Source organism: Chionomys nivalis, chromosome 16 (genome assembly GCF_950005125.1).
Source record: "Chionomys nivalis chromosome 16, mChiNiv1.1, whole genome shotgun sequence".
Taxonomy (NCBI): Eukaryota; Metazoa; Chordata; class Mammalia; order Rodentia; family Cricetidae; genus Chionomys; species Chionomys nivalis.
Window position 1 is genome coordinate 60661534 of NC_080101.1, and position 19590 is coordinate 60681123.

Genomic DNA, 19590 nt, shown 5'->3' on the forward strand with positions numbered 1-19590 from the left:
ATTTTTACAATTATGCCATGGGGAAGGACAACAGAAATGACATAAAATCTGAAGTCTGGCATTTTATAGAAGTTACATGAGAGATAGTTATCAGTCACATACGACACATAGGAATGGGATTTTTTAAAAATAGTTTTGGTTTTGCAAGACAGAAAGATACAAGAATTTAAAAATAATTGACCAGGACATAAATAGGGCAAAAATACCTGCTGTCTGTTTTTTCCTGGGGCCAACCCAAGTAGCCAAGGAGCCAGTTAATCTAGAAAGCCCCTTTCAGAAGTAGCCTTTAGATCTATATAATCCTCCTGCTTTAGTCGCTTTAATGGTGCTAAACCTCCAGTTGATCATGCACTTTTAATGTGCTTAGATCAAAACCACACTGTAAAAGGAAAACCTTCAGAATGACTTTGTAAAACTTATGAAAAGTAAAAGAACTCTAATACAAAATTTTGTTGGTGTAAAAATAATAATGATAATAACAGCCTAACTGGCTACGGAGTTCTGTTACACTGACTGCCTTTGTAGGAGGAGTGTTGAGGGAACTTGGGACAAGTGCAGCCCTGCTTGGCCATCCCTCAGCATTACCTCCCTGAGGACAGTGGAGAGAAATAGCAGCTTTCGTATTAGGAGGTCCTGAGCAGTTTTCATTGACCCTGCCAAAGGAGCAGCCTTGTGTGGGCAGACTGGGAGCTGAACAGAATGGCTGGCACCAGTCAGGCAGGCATCAGGTGGCACTGCTTGGCACCCATACACTCCATATAGCTGTGCAATACTTTTAGTGGGGTGGGGTATCCCTCACAAAGATATCCATGTTTAAACTCTATCCTTGGTTCTTATAAATGTGACCTTATTTAGGAAGAGAATCTTCCCAGAAGTAATTAGCTCAACGCGAAGACTTTGGGATTCAGGCACACCTCAAACAAATCAGGTACGTCCTTGTAAAAGATGAGAGATGAATTTAAGACAGGGGACAGGAGGGCATGAAGAGTGATAGGAAGTCATGAGCCAGCCAGGACCAGAATCCAGCAGTGGACTCTGTTCCAGGGCCTAACGAACCTGTCTGATGGTGTCCTTCTGGCCTCCGTCAGTGTTATGATTTTTGCCTGTGGGTCCAGAGCAGCTCACAGTGAGTCCTGGTGCCTGGTTCTGAACAGCAAGTCCCTGACCATGAGAGCCGCCAGCCCCGGGCAGGGCCCAGCCATGCAGCGCTGAGCTGGTCCTGGCAACAGTGAGTCGACCCGCGGGCGAGCAGATAGGAGACATGTGGACAGACACATCGTACAGAATAGAAGTGGATATTTATTAGCTGAATTATGGAATGGGAAGGAAAGAGGGGAGAAGGTGGAAGAGGATAGGGGTGAAAGAAAGAGAAGAGGACAGAGTGAGAGAGCAAGGAGAAGGAGGGAGAGAGAGAGAAGACTACAAGAACAGCCAAGACGGCGAGAGGAGGGGAGGGGGGCAGGGAGTGGGCGTGGCTTGTCTCTTAAAGTGACAGAACAATCATAACAGTCAGTGTCCTGCCCCACCACCCTGAGAACACACACACACACGCACACGCACACACACCAAGCCTGGGTATGGCACACAGACCCTCCTACACGCCAAACACATATTTTAACACTAACAGCATGCCTGGTCCCACTTGTTGTTTGAAGCTACCAAATTTGTAGCAACTTGCTAGGTTCTCCCCAAGAAAATAATATGTAGAGAAGCTAGCTTTTAAAAGTTTTATCTGTCTTTTATGTTAAAATAAGGTATCTAATTCATTGTATTAAATACCATTTAAAACCATTTGGAATTATCTTTTTTGCCATGGACTATTTTTGGTGAGTTAAAAGTCACAATGGTGGTCATGATTTTACCAAAGATAGAAGTAACTTTTAAAATAAGAGCAGTTATAGAGATAGAATATAATTAGATAATAACTACATATAAAGAATAATGTAATAATGCAATATAAAAATAAATATAATAATTACATGTTTAAGTTACAATTCTTGACATTCATATAATAAAATCATGCTGATTAGTTTTTTGATAGCATAACATAAACTAGAGTCACCTGGGAAGAACCAGTAGGCAAGCCTGCGGTCCATCAGATTGGCCAGCAGGCAAGCCTGTGGGCCTCTCCTGGATTATTGATTGATATGGCAGGTCCCACCCTACTCTTGAGGTTTCCACTTCTGGGCAGGTGTCCTAGGTTCTGCAAGGAAACAAGCTGAGGAGCAAGCCAGTAAGCAGCATTTTCCCATGGTCTCTGATTCACCCCTTGCATCTGCTAGGCTTCTGCTCAAGTTTCTGCCCTGACCTACCTTAGTGTTAGACAGCCTGGGATGTGGAAGTGTAGATCAAATCCACACGTCTTCCCCAGTTGCTTGGTCATAGTGCTTTATAAACCAGTAATACAGACGCCGTGACTAGACCTCTACATTGTTATCCCTCCTTCTACCACACTGCCAAAAATATGTATACTACAGCTTCAGTGGGTGAATATTGAGAGACTCAAGATTTAGACAGGAAAAGATGCCCAGAGACACACTGTACTGAGCTGCGATCCCTTCTGTCGCAAGATTTCAGCGAATTCCTGCTGAGTCTGGAATAGGCCAGCTGGTGCTGTGTGCTTCTGATAAGTCATGTGATTCACACCAATTGCAATGACATGGAGGCTTCCTGGTGGGAAGAACAAAGGATGAGAGGTCTGAGCCAGTGGCCTGAGGCCTGTGATTCAGGCCTCCTGGTTTCCCAGGCTTTGCAGTTCTGGCTTTCTGGGGCGGAACTGTTAGAAAGCAGCTGCAGCTGGAGCAGTATCCACAGGCCATCACCAAGTGACACTTCATCCAACTGTATCCAAGGAAGAGCAGTGGCCCTAGGGGTTCCTTGCGTTAATGAAAATGCCGACTCCCATAAACCACCCTAAGCCACCTTAATCAGAATGTAGGGTTAGGCCTGGGAATATATATTCTATTCCTAGGGTTTCTTCCAGATGATCCTGACTGAAGCCTAAGGCCCAGCAATTAAACATCTGCTCTAGACCAGGGGCTCTCAGGGTATGACTGTGGTGACTACTGTTAATTATCAACTCGCAGGACTCCGGGATCACCTGGGAGACAGGTCTCCGGCTGTGCCTAGCAGGGATTATCGTGATTGTGTTCACTGGTGTGGGAAACTCCATCTTCATTGTGGGGGCGACCATTCCCTGGGAAGGGGATCTTGGGATGTTTAGTGTAAAGGCCAGCCATGATAATCTAAGTCTTTACTTCTTCCAACCATTATCACTGGGACTCTGGCCATCGATGAATTTCAATAGAGGCTGGAGACTCAATTGTTTACCCTGAGACTCAGGAGAAACCACAAGCTGAGATCTCCCGATCCCACCCCCCCAAGAACAGACCATTCAAAGGGAATTCCTGGCATTCCAAGCACTGTAGATAGAAACACCTGCAGCTCACAGTCACCAGGAAAGCCTAGACAAATGTCAGCCAACCAGGGGTCTTAGAACCTCAGAAACTCCTGTCCTCCCCTTTACTACTTACTATAAAACTCTATTCTAATTGAGCTCGGGGCTCTCTGGTTATTCCAATACATTGGACAAGTGGGAAGACTGAGTTTGCAAACTTGATTAAAATAAAGGTTCTTTGCTTTTACAAACGGGACTCTTGGTTTTTGTGTTGGCTTGTCGGGGATTGCGGATTTGGGCTCTCTGTTTCTCAACTACAGATGTGATGTGAGTAGCTGTTATTCCTAAAATAATGTGGGGGAGTCCCCCGGGGGGGCTCACGGAGCAGCAAGCTCCGGTGGGTCCCGCAGAGTTCCCAATGCCCGGCGGTTGTGAGCAGACCCATGGACACAGAAAGTAGCCATAAAAGCATTTATTAAAAGGGGAGAAAGGGGAGAGGGAGGGAGAGAGAGAGAGGGAGAGAGAGAGAGAGAGAGAGAGAGAGAGAGAGAGAGAGAGAGAGAGAGGGGGAAAGAGAGGGAAAGAGAACCAGAGAGAGAGAGCGCGGCCACGCTGAAGAAAACAGGAGAGACAAGATGGCGCGGGCAGGTCAGAGGTCATGGGAGTGGGTGTGGCTTGTCCCTTAAAGGGAAAGGAAAGCACAACATTCCCAGGTCTTCCTTATAATAAAAAGCATGAGACGAGACACCACAGCCCAAAGGAACTGGGGCGGCGAACTTTCAAGACTGTCAAGGCTGCTTCCTACTGATTGTGGGCGTCGTCTTTTTTGGGGGGGGCGCGAGAGAAGGCTGGGTGCTGGTCGCATCCTGGCATGGCTGGTCTCTTTGCCTTTGACCGGTGTCTGTGGCATGAGAATTGTCTGGTGTCCCTAAGGTATTGGCAGAACAAAAACAAAGTTAAATTAAGAAAAAAAAAATTTTAGGACCAGGGAATTGAGGGGGTATCTGACCTGTTTAAGATGGATTTCTTAATTCGGCTCCCTTTTGGTGAGGTCACCTCGCAAAACCTCAACCTGGCGAAACCTCTCAGCTGTCAAACTGTCAGAGATCTTGACCTGAGCAGCTAGGCTGTCGATTCCAGTGATTTCGTCCATGTCTGGAGGTCTTTACTTTAGACGAAAGGCAGGTTTGCCCAATGGTCAACGCTCTGCAGTTGAAGCGAAATGCAGAAGGACGTTGTTCTGCACGCGTCTGTCTTAAGTCTTCTTTGGAGGGAGCAGAGAGCTGCTGCTAGGAGCCAACCTGTCTCTTTTTGTTGTTGTGAGAAGTTTTTTTTTTTTTTAATAATTAAATATTTAAATATCACATTCCCTAGATCTCTGAGCAGTTGAGGGCAAAGAACTGTTTGTAATATAAGGTTAGTGGCAGAACCGACAATGGTAGAGAACCGTTTAAGAGACTTAAAGGTACATACCAGTTTAAAATATGGGACTCATGTTTTGTAGTCTGAAATGAGATGTAATAAACAATTATTATATATAGAAAGAGTGAACAGGAATTGGGCAATGTGGATGCCTCTAATGGGCCCAATTAAAGGCATTTGATCATTGCTCAAAACACATTTAACCGAGTTAACACGAAGAGTTTAGTGAGAACCAGGTGAACAGGCAGGGTAAAACCAGGAGAGTGTGATCACGTGGCCTGGCTCCCAGCCAAGATGGCGACCACCATGAGGTTGGAACTGAAAAAAAAAACTGCACCATGCCACGGCTGGAATTGAAAAAGCCGGGAAGCCGGTTGCTATCCAGAGCCAAAATCGTGAAAACCCGCAGGACGAACACCCAGGACCGCGTGGAAAAGCGTCCTTTGTCCACGGGTGGGGTGCTATGGCCTAGCTGGATCCTGGCGACCCAGAAACCAGGAAGGCTGGGGGCGCCGCTCAGAGCGACGCTTAACCGTAACCGTCGAGAGAAGAGAAAAAAGGAAAGAAAGGAAATGGAAAGAAAAGATAAAGACGCTGAGGACCCGGTCCCCAGTCGAATGCACTGCACGGGAAGTGTGCGGTGCTAACGCGGGCGGACCGGCCCCTGGGACCCGATCCAAACACGGCTCTGACAAAGGAAAGCAACCACAGCAGAATGAAAGCAACCGTAGCAGAACACTCACCAAAAGAAGCGCCGATTGAAGCAAGTAGGGAAGCTGGCGAAGTGGAAAAGAACCCGGTTCGGGAGTCACGTGGCACCAATGTTATTCCTAAAATAATGTTTCCCGAGGCGGGCCGGCGGAGCCAGCGATAAGCGGCGACAGTTTCCCACCAGCGGGAGGGCACGCACCGTGCGGCCTGTGGTGGCACCCGGCAGTCCGAGTCACGGCACCAATGTTATTCCTAAAATAATGTGGGGGAGTCCCCCGGGGGGGCTCACGGAGCAGCAAGCTCCGGTGGGTCCCGCAGAGTTCCCAATGCCCGGCGGTTGTGAGCAGACCCATGGACACAGAAAGTAGCCATAAAAGCATTTATTAAAAGGGGAGAAAGGGGAGAGGGAGGGAGAGAGAGAGAGGGAGAGAGAGAGGGAGAGAGAGAGAGAGAGAGAGAGAGAGAGAGAGAGAGAGGGAAAGAGAACCAGAGAGAGAGAGCGCGGCCACGCTGAAGAAAACAGGAGAGACAAGATGGTGCGGGCAGGTCAGAGGTCATGGGAGTGGGTGTGGCTTGTCCCTTAAAGGGAAAGGAAAGCACAACAGTAGCTTCCTCCAGCCACTGCCACTGCGCCTTGCTCTGGTGATGAACTGTAGTCAGAACTGTGAGCTGATGAAACCTGTCTTCTCAAGCTGCTGTTCTTGAGTCCACGGAAGCACCTAGAAATATACACCCGTGACCCTACCTTTAGCCTGCTCAATCAGAAACTTCCAGGAAAGAGGCCCACAAACTGGTACTTTTAACCAGTTCTTGGGCAATGCTGACTCATGCTGAAAGTTGAGACCCGGTCCACTATACTTAGGCTCGTTTACAAAGACCAGTCAGGAGAGAGAAAGCTATTAACTTTGGGACCACGCAGACCTAACCTTGATGCGTGACCCCGTATGGCCCCACTTGATTCGTACACACGGGTGTCACAAGAAGCACTTGGCCTCTGTTGTTTTCTCGCAGAATACCCAGTACTCAAACTGAGTCATATTGTAATACCTAACTAGAAAGACAAAAAAAGAGGGGGAATTGCCACATGATCCTCTGCAAAGTGCCAAGACCGAAACAAAGAAAACCTGAGAAACAGTCACAGGATGAAGGAAGCCAAAAAGATGTTACCAAATGAGGCCGAAGTACTCTCCCCTCTTGGAAAGGGAGGGTTTGGGAAAGAGTGCTTACAAGGGGACAAAAATGTGGTTGGGAGCTGTGAGCCTCAAGTCTACCTCCTCAGGCTGAGGTTGTGAGGTTTCTGAGGGGGTAAAGACTCAAGGTGAGACCTGAGAGGGTTGGGGGTAGGGAGTATTAGGCAACTGTGCAATTTTTCTTTCTCAGACAAATGTTCAGAAGATAGTAACATTAACATTCTCTGAGGACGGAGATTTTAGGCCTCTTATATCAAAAGGTCATCTATCAGACACAGGCTCAAGTGAAGGGTCAATGGCTTTCATCTTTTTGAGCTCCCTGCAACTTCCTCAGAAACACACACACACAAAAAAAAAAAATAAAACACATAGGCACCTGCTAGTGTTATGAGCAGAACATCAGCAAAGTTAATGGAAGGCTTAGTTACATGGTCTATTGTCAGGAGCCATGTCCCCCCAAAATTTACAGGAAGCACCGCCGTGAGGAGTTTTGCAGAGAGCTCTACTTCTCAATTGTATTGAGAATAGTCTTATTGACAAAGCCTATCCCACACCCAAATTAACTGTTAATAGAGAGCTGTTAACAGAACCTGCCTCACATTCCAAACTATCTAGAGAACTAGGTGTGTCAACTTGTGACTTCCTGACCAAGGAATCATGACCTGACCGATCGTAACCTCTTGGCCTACGTGACAGGCATGGACCACGTGGCAAGATCCCGTGCCCCAGCCCCCCAAGCTCCTCATCCAGGGGCTATATAAGCTGTAACCATGACTCTAATAAACGGAGGCTTCGACAAATATGCTTAGCCTCATTCCTCTTATCAGCCCATGTCTTTCAGGTGGTGCCTCTCCGTGACCCTGGAATAACTGACCAGCCAGGTGGGCTACAGACCCTAGACAGAGTAACCCGTCAAGGCGGTCGACAGTCTATAAACATGATGAAGGCAGAAGCTGGAGGGTGCATTTGGTTTTCCCTTGGTTTAACTGCCTCCTTTTAACAATGGGTCTTGACTGGAAAATAGAAATAGGATAGAAATATATGTGATCAAAAACAAACCTAGAGTTACTTGTGTAGTAAGTGCTGCTGTGTTCATGCCTTGATTAAGGCAAATACAGGCTAAAATGTGAAATGTTAGCACAATGGGAGACCACCAGAAGGTTATTCAGGAACTCTTTATAATGTATTTGCAAGTTCTCTGTAAATCTAAAATAATTCCAATATTTAAAAGTTAGAAAAGCAAGGCAGCAAAAAATAAAAACAAAATAAGAGTGTGATTGATAGATCAGCAACTCTGGTGTCACTCACAAGTCTTTGACACAACAGGCTATCAGAACTAAGCCCTGGTTTACTAATATGACACCCATATGAGCCATGTATGATTGACTGTAGGCAGTCTGCTCATGTGAACCATGTGTGATAGAATGTAGGCAGTCTGGTGTCTATGTGAACCATGTGTGATAGAATGTAGGCAGTCTGCTCTTTACCATCAACCTGGAATTCAGCCCAACTCAGCCTGTCTTGGTTACTCAGTGTCTGTTTGCCTCTCAGCTGCCATGCTCAGGTTGCAAACTCCCTGTGATCACCGCAGTTCCGCCTTCCCTTTGGCTTTTATCCTTGCCCAGTATCCCCTCTAACGGAGCTCAAATTGTATCCCGTGTTTACAAGGCATTTTCTTACCCCAAACCCTGAAATTTGGGAGGCAAAGCACAAGGATGCAGGGTTCAAGGCCCCCCGAAACTACACTGTCAGCCCCCATCACAAAAGGTGGTGCTTGCCCAGCAAAGCAAAGCCCATATGTCACTTTCCTTGTTCTGTGATCAAATAATTGACAAGGAGCAATTTAAGGAAGGAAGGGTTTCTTTGGCTCCCGATGTAAGGACGGATACAATCCATCATGGTGAGGAAGCCATGACTGCAGGAGCATGAGTCAGCTGGTCACATGGCCTCAGCTGTCAGGAAACAAGGAGCCAGGAAGCAGGGTCAAGCTGATAAACCTCAGGATCTTCTCCCAGTGGCCTACTTCTTACAGCAAGGCTCCAGCCACTAAAGGTTAGACAGCCTTCCAAGCACCACCACCAGTTAGGGACCAAGTTTTCAAGCACACAAGCCTTTGGGAAACATTTCACACTTACAGCATATCACCATGCAAAAACAAAACAACACAAAAGGCCGAAATCCTGCCTTGCCTGTGGTCCCTAACTCTCTGCTTCAGACACTGTTGCTGCTCTCTGCCGCAGACTTCCCTTTATAAATAGCCAACTGTGATGGCTGGAGAAAGAATGACCCCCACAGGTTCACATATTTGAATGATTGGTCCACAGTTGGTGGAACTGTTTGGAAAGGTTTAGGGAGTGAGGCTTGGTTGGAAGAGGCGTGTCACTTGGGGGTGGGCTTTGAAGTTTCAAAAGCTCACACCATTCTCAATTAGCTCTCTCTGCCTCTTTCTCCTGCATCAAGATGTAAACTTTTAGTTACTACTCCAGACCTGTGTCTGCCTGCCTGCTGCCATGCTCGGTGTCATGATAATCAAGGACCCAACTCTCTGAAACTGTTGCACCAACATGGTGTCTTTATCACAGCAACAGAAAAGTAGCCAAGACACCAGCCTACCTATTAAGTACTCCTGCCCAGAAGTCTCCGGCATGCTGCCTTGTTCAGGTTGCAGTGGACGCTCCACATTCTAGCCAGCATGGCATGTATCTCCAGTGCAGCTGTCTCTAACTAGGATGTATCCTAGTTCCTTTAGCCTTCTCCTTTGAAAAGCTCTAATCTTGTTGCTGGTGAACTAAGGATTTTTTCCCATAGCATACATAGGAAATAAACATATTTCATAGCATCAATCACTCAAAGTATGGAAAACAAAACAAAACAAATGATACCACCAACAAAACCCCAAGCTGGTGTGGTGGCCCAAGCCCTCAATCCTAGCACTTGAGAGGCTAAAGCAGGAAAATTAAGAATTCAATACCAAGCCTGGCTAAGTATACCCAAGAATGAAAGAAGGAAGGAAGAAGAGAAGAGATAAAGAGAGGGAGAGAAGAAGGAAAAGAGAAAAGGAAGAAAAAGAAAGAAAAGAGAGAGCAAATAAGAAGAAAAGGGAAAAGTGCAAAGAAGTGTTGGGAGAGACTGCTAGTTCATTTTCCAATCACCCTGACTTGAAACAATTACACAGAAATCTGTATTTATGGCAATACTGTTTGACCAATAGCTCAAGTGTATTTCTGGCTAACTCTTATAGCCTAAATTAACCCATTTCTATTAATCTGTGTATCACTATGTGGCTGTGATTTACTGGGTCATGTTCCATCCAGCAAGTGCTTCTGTCTCCAGCAGGGCTACATGACTTCTTTCTGATAGTACCTACTCTCTCTATACATATTTCTTCTAGCCTGGCCATATTCTGTTAAGCCATTGGCTGAAAGCAGCTTCTTTATTAGCCAATGACAATAAAACATTCATAGCATGCAGAGGAGAATCCCAGCTGGGAATGAATGAGCAGCCTCCAATAACAGATTGGCATGCCAACGAGTGACAGCTAAGCCCACATAAAACCCGAGAAAGCTCGAAAAGGAATTCTACACACACACACACACACACACACACACGATGGAGGAAGGTCATTGGCTAATAAAGAAACTGCCTTGGCCCATTTGATTGGCCAGCCTTTAGGTGGGTGGAGTAAACAGAACAGAATGCTGGGAGGAAGAGGAAGTGAGCTCATATGCCTTAGCTTTGCTCTCTGGGGCAGACGCGATGAATCTCCAACCCAGGATGGGCGTAGGCTAGAATCTTCCTGGTAAGCGCACCTTGGGGTGATACACAGATTATTAGAAATGGGCTAAATTAATACATGAGAATTACCAAGAAGAGGCTAGATATAATAGGCCAAGCAGTGTTTAAAAGAATACAATTTGTCTGTTGTTATTCTGGGGCATAAGCTAACCAGGCGACCGGGAGCTGGGTGGCTGGAACACAGCCACAGCTCCTACTACAGAATGGCGCCCGACATGGTAGCAGCAATTTCTTGGGTCTGCTCTGCTTGCTAGAGGCAAGCAAGTGCTCTCATCTAAGAGAGACTTCCTGACTCAGTTTTAGCTGCAAAACCCTCAGCTCTTTTAAGAGGTCCTGCCACGAAACACTTAAAACGGTGTTGGTGAAAAGCCGAAGGCATGCTTTTCGGTTTTCAGTCGTAGCAAGAAAAAAGTTGTGCTGTTTTAAAATGCTGGCTTTCTGGGCTGTCCTGCCAGGGCAAACTCTGACTCTTTCACGCAGGCGGTTCGTGTGGTTTGCAAGCACACACTGCTGAAGCTTGCTTGCTGTCAGGGGCCTTGAAACGCCACAGAGTTGTGGCAATAAAAATGGCTACAGCCGGAGGGGTACTTAAGCCAAGAGGCTGGAAAGCTAAGGAATGGGCTGGATCCAGCTGCCAAAGCCACGACTTTAGTCCTACCGATATTGCTTGGTAAATTAAAGACTCATGTGGTCACAAAAAGAGAGATATTTAGTAAAAGAAAGATTCAAAGTTGAAGAAAACGTTTAAATGATTTACAGTATGTTAAAAATATATGCAGGCTAAAAGTTAAAGTTCTTAAAAGTAAAAAAAAGGAAGAAAGAAAGTAGTTGGGTGTGGTAGTACACACCTTTATTCCCAGCACTTGGAAGGCAAAGGTACATTGACCTCGGAGTTGAACTCTGTGACTTCAAGGTATGGTAGCACATGCCTTTAATCCCAAAGCCTGGGAGGCAGAGACAGAAGGATCTCTGAGAGTTCAAGGACAGCCTGGTCTACAGAGTAATTCCAGGACAAAGATATACAGAGAACTTGTCTCAAAATAAATAAATAAATAAATAAAAAGTAAAATAAAAATAAATGAAATAGAATTAAAATAAAGCTGCACAAAGATGGAAAATACACAGAGAATCTTGATACTATATGCTATTATGCTCTCTTTGAATTGTTTGAATGCTGAGAAAAGAGCAAAAGCTGCTAAAAGATATTTGTTTATAAATGCTGCTGAACTAATCCAACATAGATATTTTGAAAATACCTTGACTTTAAAATTTGATCTAAGGACATAATACTTTGGAAAGGAATTTCTTCTTTTGTTTTCACAGAGGATGAGATCCTTTGGATTGCTTCCATCCCAATATGGTATGATAGACCATGTCCTCCTGAAAGGTTGCAGTGAACACCTTCAGAAAATTACTTCACTCAACTGATGACTGAGATGAACCTAGCACACAGGTTATACCATAAAAGACCTAAATAACAGCGCCCCCATTCAGCAGGAAGCAGTTTGGAGATAAAAAAACTGCGTCCATATTCCCAAATATTGCTTATAAATGTTCTTTTATATTTAAAGGGGGATATGATATAGATATGGATAATTTGCATGGATATGGATTTTGCTTTAGTGATTTAAATTTAAGGTCAATTTTGTTATATGTATATGTATTTCTGATCTTGATTAAGGTATTGTGAGTGTGTAGTTCATTTAAAAATGTAATGTATATAGGTTGTTAATGGATAATCATTAATAATAATCAAGCTTGTAATCATGTTAGTTAGATTTTCTAGATGTGCATAGATACATTTTAGATAGACATTCTTCATATCTTTCAAAGACTACAGAATGTGACATTTAATGTTTTAATAACTCAGGGTTTTTCATGACAATGAGACATGTCTGCTCCTGGCAGCACCAATCTACTTCAAGAACAAGATGGGCATCGAAGAGGCACCTTATGGAGTTTGATAGCCATTTGGGCAAGAAACTGCTCTTGCCTGGACTGTTGCATAAACTGGACACAGAGAACCCACAGAGAGAGGACTACTGAACTTGCCTAAAGGTGAGATGATCTTTCGGGGTTCCTGATTCATGAAAGAGTCTGTGAGACATTCTGAAGGACACAGAAGATAGTGACTGAACTGTCTTTGGAATTTTCCTGCTTCATGGAAATGTCTTTGGATACTATGAGCCCGTAGACCGAAGATGGATGCCCCAATGGTACAGAGAAACTTTGGGTGACTGTCCAGGCAGCAAGATGTCTCTGTCATTTCTAGAGTTTGGAAGTTGCTTACCTCTCATTTACTTAGGTAATATTATATCCTTCTGGAGTCTTTGATGGAGTTGAAGAATAGATAGTTATAGTTGTTTTCCTTTGTTATGATAAAAGATAAAATAGATGTAAATATTGTAACTGTAATTCTTGCTTGATAACTGTTTTGTTATATGTAATTTTGCTATGTTAAAGTTAAGGCCTTCCTTTTTTTTGTTTAAACAGAAAAAGGGGAAATGATGGAATAATATCATTGGCTAATAAAGAAACTGCCTTGGCCCATTTGATTGGCCAGCCTTTATATGGGTGGAGTAAACAGAACAGAATGCTGGGAGGAAGAGGAAGTGAGCTCATATGCCTTAGCTCTGCTCTCTGGGGCAGATGCGATGAACCTCCAACCCAGGATGGACGTAGACTAGAATCTTTCTGGTAAGCACACCTTGGGGTGCTACACAGGTTTTTAGAAATGGGCTAAATTAATACATGAGAATTAGCCAAGAAGTGGTTAGATATAATGGGCCAAGCAGTGTTTAAAAGAATACAATTTGGCCGGGCGGTGGTGGTGCACGCCTTTAATCCCAGCACTTGGGAGGCAGAGGCAGGTGGATCTCTGTGAGTTCGAGACCAGCCTGGTCTACAAGAGCTAGTTCCAGGACAGGCTCCAAAACCACAGAGAAACCCTGTCTCGAAAAACCAAAAAAAAAAAAAAAAAAAAAAAAAGAATACAATTTGTGTGTTGTTATTCTGGGGCATAAGCTAGCCAGGCGGCCAGGAGGTGGGTGGCAGGAACACAGCCCACAGCTCCTACTACACACACACACACACATACCCACCCACCCACACACACAGTCTATCACAGTTTCTTGGTAGTCACATTTTTTTTCAGATGGGCTCACGGGAAGCAGAGTCATGCAACTCCTTTGAGAGAGGTGCAGTAAAAGCCGCATGGCTTCTTTAAAAAAAAAATCTTCCTGGTTCACCAGCACAAATGACTCTGACTCTTTCAGGAGGTCTGGATACAGAGCATCTAAATGGTTTTTGTGAACAGAGTAATACAACTTGTTTAATGGCAACATAGACCCGATGTGTGTCTGAAAATGGAACTGTGAGCATGGTTCGCAGAAGAAATGAATGAACCTCTGCCATGTTGAACTGGGTGAAGCCAAAAGGCAAATCAGCCTTAGTCGTAGCCATACAGCTTAGCATTTTAAGAAGTGGTCCTTTTTAGAAAAGAATTACAGATGCACAATAAAAACAGATACAGGCAAAAAAGACCTCTAAATGGGTAACAATGTTAGATAAATGTATGTAGGCTTGAGAAAGATAATTAAATATTAACTTGTAGAAAAAGTAATAGAGTAAGAAAAATAAGCCACATAAAGATGGAATATATACAGAGAGTCTGGATTATTTATATTACTGTGTTTTCTTTGAATTTTTTGACTGTGAATGAGCTAATTACAGAGAGACATTTCATTGTATGGGCTGCCAAAATAACCCAACATATATATTTTAAAGGTATCTTGACTTCAAAATTTTGGTCTAAGGATATGTTAGTTTGGAAAAGAAGTTCTATTTTTGTTTCCACAGAGGATGAGAACCTCTGAATTCCATTCAGACTAATGTGGTTTGAACAAACAAGACCTTCTGGAACAATGGTCCAACATCCATGATGACTTCAGGACTTCTGGCTGAGATGGACCTACCACAAAGGATACCCTATGACAGACCTGATTAACAGAGCCTCCAATCCACAGGAAGTAGTTTAGACAATAACACCCAAATTCCCTAAATGATTGTCTATAAATGTTTGTTTACAATTAAAGGGGGATATGCTATAGATATGAATATTTTGCATTGGTATGAATCTTGGTCTATTGATACAATTTTTAGGTCAATTTTGTTAGATATAGATATAGATAGATAGATATAGATATATCTGCTCATTTTAAAATGTATTGTGTAATTGAGAAATACAAGTTAATAAATAGTCATCTATGTTAGTCAAGTTTGTAGTCATGTTAGTTAAGTTTTCTAGTTACAGATGTATTTCAGTTTGATAGTCTTCAAACCTTTCAAAGACCTATGAAATATGGCATTTAAAATGTCTTAATAACTTAGGACTTTACTTGACAATGAGACACAATTGTTTTTGGCAGGACCAATCTACTTCAAGAGGATTATGGGCATCAAAGAGTCTCCTTATGGAGTTTGTTAATCATTTGGGCAAGAAACTGCTCTTACCTGGACTGCTTAATGGTATGCTATATAAACTGGACATGTAGGACCCACAAAAAAAAAATGACTGCCGAAGTTGCCTAAAGAAGGTAAGACCATCCTTTGGGGTTCCTGCTTCATCAAAGAGTCTGTCAAGCATTCTGCAGGACACAAAAGAAAGTGACTGAAAAACTGCCAATATAGGCAGAGCTGTCTTTGAAATTTCTGCTTCGTGGAAAAGTTTGCCAGATACTATGGGCCTATAGGCTAAAAATTGGATGCTTCAATGGTACAAAAGAACTTTGGGTGTCTGTCTAGATAGCAAGATGTCTCTGTCAACTCTAGAGTTTTGAAAGTTGCTTACAATGCACTTCCTGTTTACTTAGGTAATATTATATCCTTTGGGGATCTTTGATGGAGTTGAAGAATAAATAGTTATAGTTTTCCTTAGTTATGATAAAAGATAAAGTAGATATAAATATTATAACTATAATTCTTGCTTGATAATTGTTTTGTTGTATGTAATTTTACCATGTTAAAGTTAAAACCTTCCTTTTATTTAGACAGAAAAGTAGAGGTGATATGGGATTTCCCTCTGTATGGTATGAATGTTATATTGATATTGGCTATAAAGAAGCATCTTTCAGCCAATGGCTTAACAGAGTATAGCCAGGCTGGAAGAGATATATAGAGAAAGGTAGGCAGCATCAGAGAGAAGCCATGTAGCCCTGCTGGAGACAGATGCCAGATGGAATTTACCAGGTAAATCACAACCACATGGCGATACACAGATTAATAGAAATGGGTTAATTTAAGATATAAGAGTTAGCAAGAAATACACTTAAGCTATTGGTCAAACAGTATTGCAATAAATGCAGATTTCTGTGTGATTATTTCAAGTCAGTGCACTTGAGAAATGAACTAGCAGCCTCTCCCAACAAATAAAGGCTAAAGAGATAGCTCAGCAGTTAAGAGCATTTGCTGCTCTTTCAGAGAACCCAGGTTCAGTTCCCAGCACCCAAATGATGGCTCACCATTGTCTGTAACTCCAATTCCAGGTGAATCCGACCTCCTCTTCTGATCTCAGTAAATGCGCACACACATGATATAATCATACATGAAGATATAACACTCGTTAACATAAAGTAAAATACATAATCTAAAAAAATAAAAAGAAAAGAAAAGGGAGTGAAACTTGGGGTCCAATAAGAAGCTGCCTTGGCTGCTAGAAGGGCAATGGTATATAGGATTGACTCTATTACACACTTTAGTGGGAAAACCTTCAACTGTATTCATAGGCTTGTGGACACTTTGGCATTGTCTCACTTCAGACAGTGAGTTAGTAGTTTCGCCACTTTACAAAGTCGAAACTGGGATGAAGTATCCAGCATTAGAAGATGCTGTCATCAGAAGGGGGGCATTTCTGGCTAGCTTTGTGAACATCAGTGATTTTATGAGGCAAATAAGCTTCAGGCGAGACACTGGAAAAACCGTGCCCCTCCCATATCACCATCAAGTAAGAAATCTGAAATGAATGATGACATTCCAGGAACAATTGCCTACGATACTTTTTTGGCAGGTTTGGGCAATGTGGAGTGCTGTCAGAATATGTAGTCTCACAGTCTATTGTTGGAGGTTCTTCCTCTGGCAAGTCACAAGGCTGAAACTAGTTTACTCTTGGCTGCGGTTCAGATCAGATTGAAGGTGATGAGTTACTGTTTTGAAATTAATTTAGAAGGTTGCAAGTGATTGATCAAGAGTTGTCTTTGGAGGATGACTCAGCCTAAACATTAACAGCCTTGACAAGAAAAAGGATGGGTTCATTCATTCATCTTTATTTTTATGTGTACTGTGAGAAATCAAACCCTGGGCTTCACACCTGCGAGAGAGAAGTTTCTACCACTGAACTTTACACCTAGTCCTCATTACTTACTTATGAACATGCAAAATCATGCACACTCTGATTATAATTATATGTAATAGTTGTGGGGAAGGTACACAAATTGTTGATGGGAATTGTTTTAGATGATGGGGCTTGGGTAAGTCGTTCTCTTTCTTCTCTGTTCCTTTCTTTCTACTTTTTAATCATTTCAGTGTGTCTGAAAGTACTTTGTAGTTACAAAAATAAAATCTGTCTTTGAAATAAAGTATACTCAATAAGGTTTGGGAAAGCCTGATAGGAAGTGAGACTTCGCAACAGAAGTTGTTGCTAAGTGCCCTCCCAGGAAAATAGAACATGGGAAAGCAATTTGAAGTTAAGTGTATGGTTCATGGTAGAGTGCTTACCCAGCATGCATGAGGCCTTGGATTCAACCCAAGTACTGGGAAAGGATTACAAAACAAAAGGAAATTTGACTGTAGTAAAAGGAGCGCAGGCCTGCTTTTTGTCCCGCCCGGCTACCTTTACACCTGAAATAACAACACACAAATTGTATTCATTTAAACACTGCCTGGCCCATTAGTTCTAGCCTCTTATTGGCTAATTCTCACATCTTGACTAACCCATATCTAATAATCTGTATGCCATCATGAGGTCGTGGCTTACCAGCATGAGTCTAGCTGGCGTCCGTCTCAGGAAGGTGAATCATGGCATCTGCCTGACTCTGCTCTCTTCTGTCTACTCCACCCATCTAAGGGCTGGCCTTTCAAAAGGTCAAGGCAGTTTCTTTATTAACCAATGATAGTAACGCATAGACAGAAGACCCTCCTACACACTTGACTACAGTTTGAATAGATGAGGGAGGCTTAACTTAAAATGTGTAGTAGAAACAAAATGTGGTGGCGTATGTTTGCAACCCCAGGAGGCAGAGAAGGGGTCATGAGTTCATGGCCAGGCTGAGCTACACACAACAAGTATCCAGTAAAAGCTGAAAAAATAAATCTAGAATATAAGAAACAAATATCCAACAATTAAAAAGCAGATGAAAACCTAAAAGAGCATTTTGTTGTTTTGTTTTTTAATACAGGGTTTCCTATAGCACAGTGTGATCTTGAACTCTCTATGTTCCTGAGGATGACCTTGAGATTCTGATCTTCCTGCCTCAATCTTCAGAATGCTGAGATAATAGTCAAACACAATAGCCATCTTATGGATATTTTTCATTGTTGTTTGCTGTCTTGTCTTGTTTGATTTGCAACAAGGTTGTGCCATATAGGACAGGCTGGCCTCCAACTCTAGGTTCTGATGCTTCAGCTTTGAATGCAAGGATTACAGTGTTGTGCCATCAAGTCTGACCTTTTAAAAGTAGTACTTTTACTCTTCATCTCTACTGACTGCCGTCGTAGTGATAGAAGAGGATATACACACTATTGGAGGAAAACAGCAATGATATATCTCATCCAGCTATGCATCCTACTAGGTATAATAATGACCTGCTCAAAGGCATGCCCACTGGTACAATAGTGGCCCAAATGTTATGGAAATAACCAATCCATTTTTTAAAAATTTAAGGTCCACTCTTAAGATTAAATCTGTACTTGATACTGTTAATGCAGTCAAGAACAGGAGACTAGATAGGTAATGGTCCCTCAGGGAAAAGCTACTGCTATTATTATAGTGAATGAGTGTCGACAGAATGACTCCTAATAAAATATTGCTGTATTCATAGAGCAGCGGGTCACTCAACCCTCATCAGAGAAGCATCTTTTATAGTAGATAACAATATAGACAGACTTCCACAGCTGGGCAATGTGCAGATAGTTAGAAACTTTGGAGTGTTCAACTCAGGGATCTGTGCAGAAGAAGAGGTGGAGAGATTTTAAGAGCCAAAAGTGGCTCTTACAGTTATTATTTTCCAGAGACAACAGGGCAGATGCAAATAAGAACATGAAGAACCTGTTACAGCATGCAAAGTCAGCCAGACAAAAATCCCAGGACAAAGAAAGGGGGTAGGACAAAGTCCTGCTCTGCCTGAGTGATGGTTATCGTTGCCCTATGGAGGAGAGGGTTTATTCGGTCTCCACATCACTGCTCACTATTGAAGGAAGTTACGAAGGGAACTCAAGAAGGGCAGGAACTAATCCAGAAGCAATGGAGGAGTGCTACTTATTGGCCTGTTCAGTCTGCTTTCTTAGAGAACTGAGGACCCCACCCACAATGGCCTGGGCCCTCCAACATCAGTCACTAATTAAGAAAATGTCCTACATGTTTGGCTACAATTCATTTTATGAAGACAGTTTTTTCAACTGAGCCTCCCTCCTCTTGGATGACTTTAGCTTATGTCAAGTTGACATAAAACTAGCCATCACAACTGACTCCTTGTCAGCTTGTACAGAAACACATCACTCTTAAGTCACAAACTTCCCTTTCTTATTCATTCCCCAAGATCTCACATTAATATCAACATCACAATATAAAATATATTAACGCTAAAATGTCCCACAGTCTTTATAAATACAAACACTGAAAATTTGCTCTTTTTAAAATATCTAGTCTCTAAAAATCAAAGTCTCCTAAAATTACAAAATTCCTTAAAAGTTCAAAGTCTAACAACTGTGGGGTCCTGTAAAATAAAAAGTAATACTTTCTTACTTCAGGAAAGAAGAACTGGGGTACAGTCACAATATGAACAAATCAAAACCAAACTCTTT